Source organism: Procambarus clarkii, chromosome 35 (assembly GCF_040958095.1).
Source record: "Procambarus clarkii isolate CNS0578487 chromosome 35, FALCON_Pclarkii_2.0, whole genome shotgun sequence".
Lineage (NCBI taxonomy): Eukaryota > Metazoa > Arthropoda > Malacostraca > Decapoda > Cambaridae > Procambarus > Procambarus clarkii.
The window spans coordinates 21,056,657-21,062,619 of NC_091184.1; the positions used below are offsets into that span (position 1 = coordinate 21,056,657).

General features: G+C 46.1%; 1 pseudogene; it reads left to right on the top strand.

Annotated features, from left to right (window-relative positions):
- Window positions 1-2,283: 2,283 nt before the first annotated feature.
- Window positions 2,284-2,399, top strand: LOC123749427 (5S ribosomal RNA; annotated as a pseudogene).
- Window positions 2,400-5,963: the final 3,564 nt, after the last annotated feature.

The window sequence follows — 5,963 nt, forward strand, 5'->3', positions numbered from 1 at the left end:
TTATTTCTTGAATTGCTTTCTGTTTTAGTTGCCTTTCTTCAATCTGATATGAATGCTTCAGTCTCTGTTCGATTTCTTCAATCTCCCTGTTTAAATTATTCCTTCTTTGTATGGAAAGTCGTGTCTGCTTCAGCACTTCTGTTAACTTTTTTCTTCTTTTATTTATTTATTTATGCATATACAAGAATGTACATAAGGAATGTGAGGATACAAATATGGTAATTACAGTCTTGTAAAGCCACTAGCACGCGCAGCGTTTCGGGCAGGTCCTTAATCTAAGAAAATTTTAAGGAGGTAAATACTTGCAAAATTTATAGACAAAAAAATGATAACAGATTACATGAAATTAAAAAAAAAAAGAAGATGAGAGAAAATTGTAGGTACAGTATATTAAAGCACATAGGTAGCTAAGATTGATTGCAATGACAGCTTAAAATGGTAGTTGACAACAAATTGGTAGGCACAATACAGCAGAAACAATATAAGATTGATTGCAATGACAGCTTGAATGGTAGTTGACAAAAGTTGGTAGTCACAATACAGCATATGGCTAGCACATAAAAGAAGACAGCAATGAACACAATGATAAGGTTGTTTGATATTACATAAAAATTAGGAGATTGGGTAACACTAGGTACAGAGCAAATTTAAAGCTCAGTGTAGGAAACTAAGAAGATGAAGTTAGGTACTTTTTGGTTTTGCTTTTAAATAAGGCAAAAGTTTTACAGTTTTTCAATTCACTAGGGAGTGAGTTCCATAGACTAGGTTCCTTAATTTGCATAGAGTGTTTACACAGATTAAGTTTGACCCTGGGGATATCAAAGAGATATTTATTTCTGGTGTGGTGATAATGGGTCCTATTACATCTGTCCAGGGAGAGTTTCAGAGCATGGTTTGCATTTAAGAACAGGGTTTTGTAAATGTAGTTGATACAAGAGAATGTGTGGAGGGAGTTAATATTTAGCAAGTTTAGGGATTTAAACAAGGGAGCTGAGTGTTGTCTGAAAGCAGAGTTAGTTATTATTCTGATAGCAGATTTTTGCTGTGTGATGATGGGCTTAAGGTGGTTTGCAGTGGTAGACCCCCATGCACAGATACCATAATTAAGATAGGGGTAGATTAGTGCATAATATAGTGAGAGGAGAGCAGAGTTAGGAACATAATATCTGATTTTGGAGAGTATACCAACTGTCTTAGAGACTTTCTTAGTTATGTGTTGAATGTGGATGCTGAAGTTGAGTCTCTTGTCTAGGAATAGGCCAAGAAACTTGCCATCATTTTTATTACTGATGTTAATGTTGTCTATCTGTAGCTGAATTGCATTTGATGATTTGCTTCCAAATAAGATGTAGTAAGTCTTTTCGATGTCGATGTCGATTTCGATTCTTCTGTAATGTCGTCTGTGTTCTCTTTCTACGTTGGACCTTGTGTAGGATTTTTATTACTTAAACATTTTCCCATTGAATGTTGTAAGTTCCCTGTTTATTTTCTCCGAGTCTATCCTTTTATTATTAAAATTCAATTTATTGAATAGCCCTTCTCGCTTGTTGTTTCTCTTGGGTCTACTACCGTTATTAATGTTAGTTTGCACTTCAATGAGCTTGTGGTCTGAGTACGTAGTGTCCGAGACAGTAATGTCTCTGATTAGCTCATTGTTCGTGAATATGAGGTCCAGCGTGTTCTCATTCCTAGTCGGTTCTGTAATCTGCTGACTGAGCGAGAATTTGTCACAGAATCTCAGTAGTTCTCTGACCTGTGATTGGTTATTTCCAGGTTGATTTCATGCTATAGTATTACTGTTTACTATTCTCCATTGTAAACTGGGTAGATTGAAGTCTCCAAGGAAGATAATATCTGGTACTGGGTTTGCTAGGTTATCAAGGCTATTTTCTATTTTGTGGATCTGCTCAGTGAATTCCTGAAATTTTGCATCTGGCGGTTTGTATATTAGAATAATAATTAGATTTATATTCTCTACCTTGATTCCAAGTACCTCTACCACCTCATTGGTCAAGTTCAGGAGCTCTGTGCATTCCAGCTCCTCTTTAATATACAGACCTACTCCTCCACTTGACCTAATTACTCTTACTCTAGTTGATTTGGTGGATACCTTTGTCACTTTTAACCCCACCCATACTGGTACACGTGTTGTTGCAGCTCCTTCTCGGGAAGCAGCTGTCCACTTAGCCTCGATGTCCTGCATTGGGGAGACACCGGTTCGAATATCAAAAAATGCCTGGTTAAATAAATGCCAGGATTGGCACAGTTATTCTACCATACATATTCTATTGCTGCACGTTGAGAACACCGCTTCTCGTCCGATCAGCGAAGTTAAGCAACGTTGGGTTTGGTTAGTACTTGGATGGGTGACTGCCTGGGAACACCAAATGCTGTTGGCAATAATGTTTTATCGGGGCCTCGTAGCCTGGTGGATAGCGCGCAGGACTCGTAATTCTGTGGCGCGGGTTCGATTCCCGCACGAGGCAGAAACAAAGGGCAAAGTTTCTTCACCCTGAATGCCCCTGTTACCTAGCAGTAAATAGGTACCCGGGAGTTAGTCAGCTGTCACGGGCTGCTTCCTGGGGGTGGAGGCCTGGTCGAGGACCGGGCCGCGGGGACACTAAAGCCCCGAAATCATCTCAAGATAACCTCAAGAAGATACCATGTAGCAACTGGTGATAAGGAACTTAAAGACTACCATAATAAACATGTCCTTGAGGCCCAAGGCCATTCTATCCTCCATATTAATATGTTACTCGACCCCCCTCGTGGTCGTCATGGCCAGTCTCTTTGTGTAATGAAAATCACTTTTGATAGGTCCTTTCCGTCTTCCGTAACTCTTAGTGCCAGATGCTGTATTCAGGAGTACATCTGCTCTTCTCGCCTCTTCCCTCTGTGGTGTCGCCTTGTCGTGGTGAGGGGCTCACAAATACCACCCTGGGACTAGTGAGGGTTGCCTTTGCCCCCTCTCCTGTCCCCTCTGTGTGTGTTGTACATGCAGATGGGCACCACGTAGGGGGCTTGTGAGCCATCGGACTGCCCGCTGGAGGGGTAGCCCTGAGTGGATGGCTGGGTGTTCAGGCTGGGGCAATAGGGGGAGTGGGGTCTTTGCACCAGTGTGGGAGAATGAACTATGCAGTAGGACTCCTTGTTAAAAAGGGGGGGGGGGGCACCGCTGGGGACGATGCAACCTTCCTTCACTGGCCCGTGCTCAGCCTCCCTGGCTGCCCTGGTAGGTGGTATCCCTTGGATCCAGGCCCCAAACTTTTAGAAAGACTGCTGCATGGATAATGAAACGACTTCCCTTTCCCAGGCTCATGGGGGGTGGGTGACCAGGCCCCTGAGTCGGACTGTGTTGGAAGACTGGGCTCTGTAGCCCCCGCTACATTGGGCCCAGACTGGACTACTCCCCCGCTCCCCTTCCTCTTCTGTGGTTGGGTTGAGCCCCAAGCCCCCTGTGGTGACTACCTCGTCCCCTAGTACGACTCCATCTCTCATTGTGACTACTGCACCTTATGACCCCCTCTCTCTCTCTAGGGGGTTCTCACCACCGTCCCCGCCATGGCTGCTCTCGCATGCTTCCTTCCCATACCAATTCGTACCATGCCTTGTTTGATCTTGCTACGTGGACTAAGTACTTTGACCTCCATCATTTAGATTCTACTCTTGACAATTTCTCTCTCCATAGGGACCTTGTTGGTTCAGTAGATGCCTCTGTTACATTTAACCCCACCCATCTCGGTACACGTGTTGTTGCTGCTTCTTCTTGGGATGCAGCTGTCCACTTGGCGACTTTGTCCTGCATTGAGGTGACCCCCCTGTTCGGGTCTCCAAGAATGCTCAGTTAAGTGCCAGTGTTGGCACTGTTCTCCTCCCACACCATGTTACAACCGGTATTAGGAACCTCAAGGACTGCCACGAGGATATTAAACATGTCCTCGAGGCCCAAGGCCATTCTGTTCTCCAGGTTTACACGTTCACGACCCCCTCGTCGCCGTCTGTCCCTTCGGCTTGTGAAAATTACCTTTGATGGTTGGACACTTCCAACCAAGGACTATAGTATAGTACTCTGTTATTCTTGCTGGTGCCAGATGCTCCATTCAGGAGTACATACCCTCTTCTCGGCTTTGTAATAAGTGCTGGAAGTTCGGACCTGGTGCCCTCAAATGCTCCAGTATTCTCTCTCTCTCTCTGCCCTATGTGTGGGAACGAAGGTCACTTTAAGTCGGAGTGCACTTCTCTCCAGGCTCGCTGCCTCAATTGCGGTGATGCCCACCCTACCTTCTCTCGCGCGTGTATCCATTACAAACATGAGGCAGCTGTCCTCAACTTGAAGCACTGGGAACGTTTGTCTTTTCCTGAGGCGAGGCGCCAAGTTCACCATCCCCCTCCTTCCCCTTTCGCTGGGGTTTCTTATGCTCACGTGTTGCACTCTTCCTCTCCTCGTCCTTCCCACCTTCCTCAGTCTCACAACAGTTTCCAGGCCTTAGACCCAGATACGCCCACTGCCTGCTCCCCTGTTCCTTTGCATTCTGACCCGAAGGGTCCCCCCCCTCCTGGTTCTCTGTCTGGGGTTCCCCTTCTTTCTACCCAGTCTGTCATGTCTCCTGTGTCTTCTTTCTCAACTCCCTTTGATCCTCCTTCCCAGCCTTCTCCTCCGTCTCTTAGCTCTCCATGCCACCTGTCTGTGTGGGCTGATGTCCTTCTCCTAGTGATCATCGTGTTGTTTGCTTTCGTTCTTCTGCTGTTGAGACGTTTGAGTCTGTTGCCTAGTACGTTGCTGCTGGAACACCTGTCTCTCTGAGTCAGAAGCAAAAGCCTGGCTTATCTCCTTTCTCCTCCCCGGCTGGTAAGAAAGCTTCACTTTCATCCTCGCCCCTACCTCTGACTCTATCGCTCCACCTCTCCCATTTCGGTGGTCGAACCCCCTGTTCCTGCTTTGGAGGTTTCTTTGGCCCCTGCTACGCTCTCAGTTCCTGCCCTTGCTGAGGTGTGCTCCCCGGTTTCTGCCCCTCCTGCTGTCCTTGACAGTCCCTCTCGGTTGCCTCCTCCTCTGGACCCTGCTCATCTGCCTCTGGTCTGTCCTCCCACTCCCTTCCCTCCATCTTTACTCAGTTTACCCATGCCCACTATCCCTGACTTCGCTGACCCTGATCCTGATCCTGCACTTCTTTGACATGCTGTGTTCCTTTTTAACCTTTGTTTCTTCATTGTTCTCTGTTCCTGTCCTTTCTCTTTTTGTCGATGTCTATTCTTCAATGGAATATTCATAGATATTACGCCAATTTCCATGAATTCCAACTTCTGATTTCATAGTTTTCGCTCCTTTGTGTCCGTCTCCAGGAGCCGATGCTTGGTGCTCATCCTGGTCGCTTCTGTGATTATTCCTTTCTCTCCCCCTGCCCCCCCCCCCCCCCTTCAGATTTTTCTGGGGCCAATAACTTTTCTGCATTTGATTCGTTCTGATGTTCCCTTCATCCCCTTACTTTTTCCATCACCTCTCCTATGTTCTGTTGCCCGTGTCTTTGTGTGTAAATGGTACACAGTTTATTCTATTTATCTCCCCCCAAATGTGCCTCTTTCTCTTCCCGATCTTAAACACCTAGTGGACTCCTTGCCAGAGTCTGTGCTCCTGCTGGGTGATTTCAGTTGTCGACATACCCTCTGGGGTGATGTTCTGACAAACACCCGGGGTCGCCTTCTCGAACCGTTTGTCCTCTCTTCTTCCCTGTCTCTTCTGAATTCTGATGAGCCAACTCATTTGGACTCTTGGACTGCACCCTTTCCTGTCTTGATTTTTTTCTTTGCTTGTTGTCTCTTTACTTGAATTTCACATTTCGGTTTCTTGATGACTTCCATGGCAGTGACCATTTCCCCATCCTTGTTACCTTTTTTCTTTTCACCCTCCCCTCTCCTTCCCTAGGTGGCAGTTTGCCGAGGCTGACTGGCATCAATTTACCCTC